Source organism: Nematolebias whitei, chromosome 2 (assembly GCF_014905685.2).
Source record: "Nematolebias whitei isolate Nwh7 chromosome 2, NemWhi1, whole genome shotgun sequence".
In the NCBI taxonomy this organism is placed as follows: Eukaryota; Metazoa; Chordata; class Actinopteri; order Cyprinodontiformes; family Rivulidae; genus Nematolebias; species Nematolebias whitei.
The window spans coordinates 36,952,302-36,963,533 of NC_056499.1; positions in this window are offsets into that span (position 1 = coordinate 36,952,302).

Consider the following 11,232-nt stretch of genomic DNA (forward strand, 5'->3'; position numbering starts at 1 on the left):
TATATACACATATGTATTTATATACATATATATGTATTTATATATGTTCATATATATTTATATACATATATATATTTATATATATACATATATATTTATCTATATATATTTATAGATATAAATATATATATGTATATAAATTAAAACTATGATTCTACAAAAACATTACATTTAAATTTTTATAGGTTTTCATCATCATTTGATGTATTTGCACTCATTGTGTCTACTTTTAATGTTCATTTTAAATGTGTGGTTTCCTTTCTTGTTCACATATATACATTTTATTTTTAGCTTTGCTTTAAAGTTCTTGTTTTGTGATTTGTACATTTGTGAGTTAAAATAAAGTTGAACTGAAGGTCGTCTCTTTTCTTTAAACATGTTTGAGGGAAATATTTCTGAGATCCAATAGTTTTGTGTCTTTTTATGATTTTCAGCTGAGTTAACAGTCATTAAAATGAAAACAGGATTTCATGATGAAGCTGGCACCGTTTATTTATTTATTTTTTTAATCTTCAATGCTAAAATATATATATATACAGTACATTATTTTTTTATGACGATCCTCTCCTCCGGAGACAGGGCGGGCAGGCTCATCTTCCCAGCTCCAGCTCAGCTGGTCACTCACAGAGGCTGTTCCAAGACTCCAGCCGCGCGTAATCATGATGGCCCGACCCGCACAGACAGGCGGGCAGAGACGGGTCTGCGACGAACGGTGGAAGCGATTTTAAAAAACATTTTACGTGTAAAAAAAATAATAATCATTTTTAAATCGCTTCAGCAATTTTTTAAAACATTTTTTGTATAAAAACAAAATATTATTTTATTTAAAATTCGCTTCCACCGTCCGCCTGACTGCAGGGTGGGATCGGGATTCAGCCTTCATGATTACGCGCGGCCGGGGTCTGGCAACGTCCATCTGCGAGTCCCCATCTCCAGCTTTGCAGTGACCAGCGGAGCTCTGAGCACACAAGGCTGGTATCCGGAACCCGAGCCTCCGAGTCGGCACATCGAAGGATCTTCCGCGGTGACCTGCTGAACTTGGAGCCGGGGAGATGACGCCCTGCCCGGCCGGCCTGGCGCTCCGAGGCTCCGGAGGGAGGATCGGGGTACACCAGCAGAGCTCCATCCAGCTTGCTCTAAATTATGTTGTCGGCCACCAAGCACAAAAAAATGCCAGCACATCAATATTAGACCAAGATGTTGTCAGTATTGATTTAAAAATCTTTAAATTAAGTCCAGCCGCTGCTCCAGTCTAAGAAATTGCAAATGGCGGATTATTGTTTTGAAAAGTTTCTGAAGGATCCAGTGACTCCGCCCCCGACCCCGACCAATCAGTGACCGACAGTGTTCTGACGTCACGTTTTTGTACCTCTTCGTACCGGTTAGAACCACAGAGCCAAGGGTACTGAAAATAGTAACAGGTGCTAAGTACCGGTACTAATGGAAAAGCCTCAGAACCGTGCCAAGTAGGGTCGAGTCGGCTCGTACCGGTACTAATGGAAAAGGGGCATATCTGACTCGCACAAGGACTTTGTCTACAGGAGTCAACCCCATCCTTATATGCAAATGTTTAATGAGTCACTGACTGTGTTTTATTATTATTATATTTATTAAACTTAAACTTTAAAACATTTGGCATGGTAGTAGCTGGGAGTCATTGTCGACACATGTTTTGAGCACAAACAGATTGTGCTAGGTTGGGCTATGTTCAGTGAGGTTGTGCGTAACGTCACTTCATGGTTTGACCCAAATGGCACCAACGTCTTCATTTCTCAGCATTAAAGGACCCTCTGACACAAAATGTGTATGGAGAGATGATTTCCTTCAAGGAATGCTCGGCTGTTGTTTTATTTAAAACAAACTTTGCAATGAAAAGCTTCAAAGTGTGAAGACACAAGATTAAAACAAATCTCTTTCCTATTGATTAGGTTTCCTGCTCTTGAATGCTGATTTCTTTAGTCATTCTTTCTTTTGATCTGTTGTCCTCTTCCTCTTGAATGACTCGAATTAGCAGCGAGAACAAGGTGCTCTTCTCACAGCTCATGCTGGCGAAGAAGTGACTGTATTTTTATCTAGGAGCCCATGCCAGTTGTCAGGCTCGTATGAAGACTTGTGCCTGGAGGGGGTCGGGGTTTGTATCTCTGTGTGGCAAAAACAAGCCAAGGAACAGTGGAGCAGTCAAAAAGGAATCTTTATCTTTTTCTCTCAGTTAAGTTGTGAAGCATAAACTTAGAAACGTATCGCAGGTTTGCCTCCAGAGACACAAAAACTTTTGTTTTTTGCTCCACTGATGTAGATGGATCGACAAAAGTGTTGCCGTTACCACGAGGAGCTCTGAGAGAGCAACTCAACATCAGCTCTCACATAATGAATGAAGCTCCTCTGCTTTCCAGCTTTAAGATTCTCAGCCCAGGATTATTATTATCATTATTAGAAGGCTACTCCCTGAATTTGATCTAAAGGAGAAGGTGTTTTAGACATGTTTACTTGGATTAAGATATTTGATTTTAGCCAAAACATAAATAAATAAAATAATGGACAGATATATCATGTTTCATCCTGTGAAGCAAACAGACAGCCGCAGTAAAGATCATTATCTGTGGTGCTGAAGTCTACGAGCATCTTTAAGGCAACGCAAAAAAAAAATTTTAAATGAAATTGTCATGCTAAGAAAAAATTTAAAGCTATAAAATTACGAGAATAAAGTCGTAGTATTACAAGAATAAATTTGAATAAAGTCTTAATATTACGAGAATAAAGTCGTAAGATACTTTTTCTTTTTTACTGCCGTCGTTAATTTTTTTTCTTTCCATGAGTTGGATCCACGACGTGACCTGTCAATCAATCCAGTAGGTGTGTCAGCAAATGATCAATCCGAAGCTAAATGAGGGATAAAATTATCCTAACTCCAACACGATAAAGCAGGGTTTACTGCATTTTAACTGTGGTAAAATGAACAACATTTGTTAAACTTTATTGTTATTGATGCTCTTGCTCAAAACGCGTTCAAATACTGCCACCAGTGACGGTGCAATGAGCTGTTGCTGAGAACCTAGGAAGAAACTGTGCGTGAGTATTATGATAAAACTTTGGTAAGTCCGTATTTATTTAAATAAAAACTGTTTAATTAAATATAAGATAATTAAGAAAGTCCTAAATATTACTAATAAACTTTTTTCATTCGATCAAACAAACTGGACGAGGAGACTTTGCAGAGCCTGGAATTATTTGTTGACGAGTGTTTCGAAAGCTTAGTCATGGGTAAGCCTAAGGAAACATCCGGTGCTGCTAGCAATTCAGCTAACATCCCCAATGCTAAGCGACATCGACAGGGCAGCTCAGACAGCGTTACGGCACCGTCTCCTGACGATTCAGGTTTAAAGGAGATATTGGAGTCAATTGACCAGAAGCTAACTAGCTTGGACGCCCGACTAGCATTAGTAGAGATGCTACATAAAGAGTTTCAAGGCCTCAGGGAGTCTTTGGAATTCAGTCAACAGCAGGTAGCATTACTTGCTAGTGAAAATCAGGAGCTTAGAGGAACGGTTAAACAACTCACCGAGGAGATGACGCTGCTATCCGGGGATAATAAAAAAATCAAAGAATCGATCCTGGATATCCAAGCCCGGAGCATGCGGGACAACCTCGTCTTCTCGGGAATACCGGAGCGAGCGGACGAGGTCCCTGAGGCCTCCGTCCGTGACTTCATCCAGAATCAGCTGAAGTTGCCGAGTGACGCGGTTAATTCCATCACTTTTCACCGGGTCCACCGCCTCGGAGGTAAGAAGCCTGGAAGCAATCGGCCGCGGCCGATTGTAGCTAAGTTTGAACATTACAAACAGAAAGAACAAATTAAAAGCCGAGGTAGAGAACTGCGTGACACGAACTTTAGCATGAACGATCAATTCCCTGCAGAGATTCTGAGTAGAAGGCGCGTCCTGTTCCCGATTAGAAAGAAAAATATAAACGAGGGCAGAAGAGCTGCGGTGGCTGTGGACAAACTGTACATCAATGGTCAGCTGTTTAGAGATCCAGAGGTTACTCCCTGGCTCTATTAGTAATATAAAAAAGGTAAGTATGATCTTCAGTTGCTAATTTTACTTAAAATGTATTAGCAAGCATATATATTCATATTACTTACCAGATATTTATGTAATTTTTCAGCACAGCTCGGTTGGTGGGTTACACAGATGGTGGTGGTACACGGTGGCATGGCACTTAATGTGGTAAGGGGGTTCTTTTTTTATTTTTTCTTCTTTTATCTTTATGTGTTTATTGTGTTTATTATCATCTCACTTTATTTTTTTTGTCTCTATTTTTCTGACTCAATAATTATTAGCACACAGGCACAAAGGCTTATATATATCCATATAAATACATACAAATACCTCATAAAGGAATACATGCATGATTTACCTTCAAAAACAGCACTTAGTTTATCTATAAATCATAAATAATCAATCATTAAGGATTATGTTATTGTCTGGGTGTTTTACTATTTTTGATATTTGTGATAATGGGTGTGGTTTAATTATATTTTCACAAGCACAAATATGGGCATCTTAAGGTTTGTCACATGGAATATTAATGGAGCCGGTAGCCAACATAAAAAAAATAGAATCTTTAGCCAGATTAAAAGATTAAAGGCAGATGTTGTATTACTCCAAGAGATTCATAAATTACCGTCAACTGTGGATGAGCTAAAATCTCCTGAGTTTCCTCATGTATTATCAGCCTGCTATAACTCAAGACAGAGAGGAGTAGCAATATTAATACATAAAAATGTGAACTTCACAATATTAGACACAGTTATAGACCCGCAAGGTAGATATATAATATTAAAATTATCCATACTCAGTCAAAAATATTGTATTGTTAGCTTATATGGGCCAAATGTGGACGATGCTGCTTTTTTTCATGATCTCTTTTCTACTCTATCAAATCACATGGATTGCTCGCTGGTACTGGGAGGTGATCTTAACTTTGGTCTAGATAACAAAATAGACAGGCTGAATGCAGTAGGAGCTCAACGCAGTTGGCAATCCATAAATGTAGTTAAACAGTACATGAGTGATTATGGACTCTGCGATGCATGGCGGTCTCTTCACCCTAATAGTAAAGAGTATTCTTTCTTTTCACATGTGCATCACTCTTACTCTCGTCTGGATTATTTTATAATCAGCAACTCATTGCTGACCAACATTTCAGACACTAAGATACACCCTATTGCTGTCAGTGATCATGCACCAGTTACTTTAAATTTAGATAATAAAAAAGAAATCCCAAAAAGTATAAACTGGAGATTAAATACCTCACTGCTTATGGATGAAGAATTTATACAATACTTTAAAAATGAATGGACATCGTATTTAGAGTTTAATGACTTGCCAGGTACATCAGCGTGTACACTCTGGGAGGCTGGGAAAACAGTTATGAGAGGGAAAATAATATCCTACGCAACAAACAAAAAGAAAAAAGAAAATAAACGTATTGAGGATTTAGAGAAATCTATCAAATTATTAGAAAGTTTACAAGGAGAGGAAACACAGACAAAACTACGCAAGATAAAATTAGAACTAAATGAATGTATTGACAAAAAAAACAAATTCTTAGTACAAAGACTTCGCTTGGAACATTTTGAACACAGTAATAAATCCGGTAGCTTTTTAGCTAATCAACTCAAATTAAATAAAGAAAAAACGTCTATATATGGTATTAAAGACACAAATGGTAACATAACTTATGACGAGGAAAAAGTAAATAGTGTTTTTAGAGATTTCTATAAAACTCTATATACTCCACAAATAAACCCAACAGATGAAGATATTAATCAATTCTTGGAGAGAGTAATACTTCCAAAACTAGACAGTAGTCAATCTTCAGAACTAGACTCACCATTAACATCAGATGAGCTCCGTGAAGCCATTAAAAACATGCCTAATAAGAAATCTCCAGGCCCAGATGGATATCCAGCAGAATTTTATAAAGAGTTCTGGAACATCCTGGAACCAATATTTCACAGAATGCTACATGAGTCAGAAGAAAATGGCAGGTTTCCAACACATATGAATTCAGCCAACATTAGTCTACTATTAAAACCAGGCAAAGACCCAGTACTACCTACCAGTTATCGCCCCATCTCTCTTATTAATGTAGATGTTAAAATAATTAGTAAAGTCCTCTCTAAAAGATTAGAGAAAATAATTCCTCTCATTATTCATCCTGACCAAACTGGATTCATAAAAGGAAGACACTCGACCACAAATACACGCAGATTATATAATTTAATAGAGTATTCATATAGTAAAAATATTGAAACGGCTATTTTGTCTTTGGACGCAGAAAAAGCATTTGATAGGGTAAACTGGAAATTTTTATTTTCTACATTGAGTAAATTTGGTTTTGGGGACCATTTCATTAATTGGTTAAAAATATTATATAACTCACCAAGAGCATGTGTCAGGACAAATAATCAAATATCTTCAAGCTTCTGTTTACAGAGGGGGACCAGGCAGGGATGTCCACTTTCACCTGCACTATTTGCTATTTTTATTGAACCTTTAGCAGCAGCAATAAGACAAACTGCTGATATTAAAGGTATACTATGTAGAAATATAGAACATAAAATTAGTCTTTATGCTGACGATGTCTTACTTTTTCTTCAGAACACAGAAAAGTCAATATCTAATCTTATCGAATTAATAAACTCATTCTCAAAAGTTTCTGATTATTCTATAAATTGGTCAAAATCCACAGCTCTTCCAATAAACTGCGTGTTTAATACTTCTCTCAATGAACGACTACAATCAGGTAACATTACATACTTGGGCATTAATATTTCTCCTAGATTAGAAGACTTAATAAAATTGAATCATATCCCAATTTTAAAGAACATTGAAGATGATCTTACTAGATGGAAATCTCTGCCCATATCACTTATGGGAAGAGTTGCCTCAGTAAAAATGATGGTCCTGCCGAAAATAAACTATTTATTCTCAATGATTCCAAATAAACCTTCAACTGAATGGTTTAAGTCACTGGACTCTTTGATATCTAAATTCCTTTGGAAAAACAAAACTCCACGTATTAGCTTAAAAGCATTACAGAAATCCAAAGATACCGGAGGATTAGAACTTCCCAACTTCTATCACTACTATTTAGCCAATAGGTTACAATATATCTCAAAGTGGTTAAATCCAAATACATTAGATGAAACTTGGATAGACATAGAACAAACTTTATGCAATAATATTAAGATTTCAGATCTACCGTTTATTAGCACAAATATAAAAAGACATGTTTGCTTTAAAAGCATCAGTATTAGCTCTTCTCTGACAGCATGGTGGGAGTATTTGAAAATGACAAAATCTTCACTACTCCCCTGTAGACATACACCCATCTGGAACAATCCTGACATCCTACAAGAAAATAATATGTTAAATTTCCCAGGTTGGAGAGTCAAGGGAATTGAACGTCTGGAACACATATATGAAGGTGTAGACTTTATTCCATTTAATAATTTAATAATACAATTTGACATTGAAAATAAATACTTCTTACAATATCAACAAATTAAGTCTATCATAAAAAAGAAATTTAAGCTTAATAAAACTTTGTTAGAAACACCAATATGTGTGTTAGAGTTCCTTAATCTTAAATCCCCCAAATTATTATCTAAAATATACAAGAAATTGTCTAGAATCAATGACTCCATAATGTTACCTGTTGCAAAATGGGAGTCAGATTTATCAATCAATTTTGACCAAAACACCTGGTCTCAAATATGTTTAAGAACATTTAAAATGACTAGAATCTCCAACTTACAATTAATACAGTATAAAGTTCTTTATAGAGTACATTATACAGGTCAGCGAATGTTTCGGATGGGATTTACATCATCTAACAACTGCTCACAGTGCACAGGCAATATTCCTGATGATTATATCCATGCACTCTGGTTCTGCCCACCCGTTCAGAGGTTCTGGGTCCAGGTTTGTGAAGACTTGTCTAAATGTCTGAAATGTAATATTCCACTCTCTCCGTCTGTTTGCTTATTGGCTATCTTGGAAGATGTTACCCTGGAAAAAAATACATGTCGCATGATTTTCACTGCCTTATGCATCGCAAAGAAAACCATACTCCTGAATTGGAAAAATAAAAATAATCTTAGCATTAATCAGTATAAAAATCTTCTGTTAGATCATATTAGTCTTGAAACAGCATCTGCCGACACATTGGATCAATCTCTGTGGGCTCCTTTGATCGGCTCCGTTACATAGTGAGGGTGGGTAGTCTGGGATCTGACCTTGTGGGGCCTTGGGGTTGATGTGGAGATGGGTGTATGGGTTTGGGGCCCCGGGGGGGTTGCCGGGGGCTGGGCTCTTGGGGGTACCTGGGCAGGGGGGCACTGCTTTCCCTCTGGGGAGGGCCTGGGTGGTTCTGGGGGATGTCTGCTGGTGGCTGCATGCAGGCCCTCAGGTGGTCTATGGCGGCGGTCGTGGGTCACCGATCTGGTAGCCTGGCTGTGCTGGTGTGGGTTCGGGGTGGGCGCGGGGGCTTGGGGTTCTGGGGGCTTGTCGCCCCCGGGCTTGGGCCTGTGGGGTTCGGGGATCTTGGGCTCTGGCGGGCGGGTTGCCGGGCTCTGGGCCGGCTTGCGTTCTGGTGCCCGGTTCTGGGCGGGGGCCTTCGGCTCGCTGGTGGGTTGTGGGTCATGGGCTGGGGGGTTGGGTGTTTGGGGGCGTGACCAGTAGCCCCTAGGAGGGGGTAGTTTGACCCAGCCTAGGTGTCTAGTGTGCTATGTGTTTTGAGAGATGTCCGAATGAGGGGTGGGTGTAGTATTTCTTCTGGAGTGGGGATGGGGTGGATGTCCTTGGGGGCGGCCCGGGACTGTGCATGGCCGGCTGGCTGGCCCCTTTCCTGTGGTGGGGGCTCGATCCCGGTGCTTCCTGGCACTGTCGGCGGTTGGGCGGGCGCTCTTGGCCGGGTCGTCCTGGTGGGGTTTGGCTCCATCTGGTAGCGGGCTGACTGCGATCTGTGGGGGTCCTGGTGGCCCTCGGGTGTGTAGGCTGCTGGTGCAGCTTCTGGCGGCCCTCGGGGCTCTGTCCCTCTCTGGTCTGGAGCTCAGCGGGCCTGACGGTCGGTCCAGATGGAGAGGTGTCTTGGCCTCAATCCCTGGGTGGACCTTGGGGGGCTGGGGGGGGGGGGGGGGGGCTGTTGGGGCGGGGGGGGAGCGGACCCCCTGTGGGAGCATTTGCTCTCACAGTTATTTCTCCCCATCCCTCACCATGCACCTCCACCCTCTTCATTTCAATTCCATACATTTAGGGTTGTTTGGGCTCGGGTGTGCTGCAACAATTTTACATCTTTGTTGACCATAGCCACCTGGGACTCAATTTTATTGTACACCTTAGACATTCATTCATAACATCCTCATGACATTCATATATAGGAATTTGAGGTGGGCACATGGCTATGGGTGGTGGGATGACCTTACTCTCACCCCCCTGTGCCTGTGCTCACAACGGTTGCATTTAGACACTAGGGTTTGGATAGAGTTGGGGTGGAGGGGAAACTGGCACCATGCCAGCCTTTGCTCCTTCTTCTTTCCTTTTTAATGGCACTATACAACAACACACATCAACAGCACATCTAGGGGTGGGGGTGTATGTGTCGGGGTCTTATTTTTAGTTATTTATTTTTTTTTTTATTTTTTTTTATTTTTTTTTTTTTTTTTTCTCCTCTTCCTACCCACCTAGTTCCCTGACTGCCATTCCGGGGGTGGGGTCCGGGAGAAGGGCAGGCCGTCGGGTGTTGACCAGGACTATGTGGGGGTTCAGGGTCTGGGGGTTGCCATGGGCGGTGCTGGCGCTGTGCTCTCCCTGGGGTTGTTTGGACCCCCTGAGCTTGGCTCTTGGGTGCCATGGTTGGCCCGCTGGCCAGGGTGGCTGCCGGGGCCTGGCGGGCGGTCGGCTGGGGGTGCGTGCTTGGTTGTTGGCAGTGTGTGGGGGTGGTCGGTGGCGTGTCCTCTTCATGGTGGGGGGGTATCCTGTCGGCGGGGCATGGCCTGGGCCGGGTCTGGGGTATTGGCTCTTCTCCACTCAAGAATGAATGGGTTTACCTCCTGGGTTTGGGCATGGGCTGCCCCCTGTAGAGGGCGGGTACATGTCTTGGACCTGGGGGGTATAGAGTGTGTATCGGGAATAAGAATGAAATGTATCGTTATTGTATGTCTTTGAGTGAATGAATGTGAGATTGAGGTTGGGATAGTGTGATTGTGTATGTGTATGAATGGGTATTTGTTAGGCTGAGACTCGGACTGCCCCCTCTTTGATACAACTGGGGGTGCTTGGCATCGCGCCCCTATCGCGCGGCCCCCTGGTGGGGTGTGCCCTTGCCTGCCGGCGCGCTTGGGGCCCTTGGTATCGGGGGCTGGGCGCTTGGGCGTGTGTCGGCTCGGCCTGGTGTCTGCCTGGTGGGGCTCGGGTCCTCTGGCCCTGTCGGGCCTTGGCCTGGGTGGTGTGAGTCCTCGGTGCCCGGGCCTCGGTGCCTGGACCTGGACCTACATCGGTGTGGCGGGTGCCGACGGAGGCCTATGAGTTTGTCGCTGTTGGCCCCGGGGGGTCACTGTATGTGGTTGCTGGTGGGGATCTTCCGGTTCTCCCCTGTGGTCCCTTCTGGGGGGTGGGTGGGTGGTTCGCCCTGTGTGGGTGGCTCTGGGGGCTCCGCGGTCGGGGTCCCTCCTGGGGTCTTGGGCTCTGGTCCCCACTTTTTCGTCTGCCTCTGGTCTTGGGGGTCGGGTCTCTGCTGCTTCACAATTACTAATAAATGTTCTATTAGAGAAGCCTTATACACTTATGCATGCTCACAACCACACACAAATAGAAGCAGGGATGTTTATGTAGGCTTTATATGTAGATATATAGATATGTATGTGAGTGTATATTCATGTGTATGTATGTATGTATGTATGTATATAGGCGTAGGTATGGGTATATATATTTATTGAAACTTACTGCAAAGCCATGAATATTTTAAGTTCTTTATACATATGTATTTTGTTGCTGTGTTTTGTCATGTTCTTTGCAGGTGAACAGACAGTGGCCGGGTGTTTTGAAGTGTGCTCTATTTGTATATATTTCTTATATTTTGGAGTCTTACTTTGTCTTTTCTTTCTTTCTATCCTATTAAAAAAAAAAAAAAAAAAAAAAAAAAAAAAAAAAAAAAAAAAAAAAA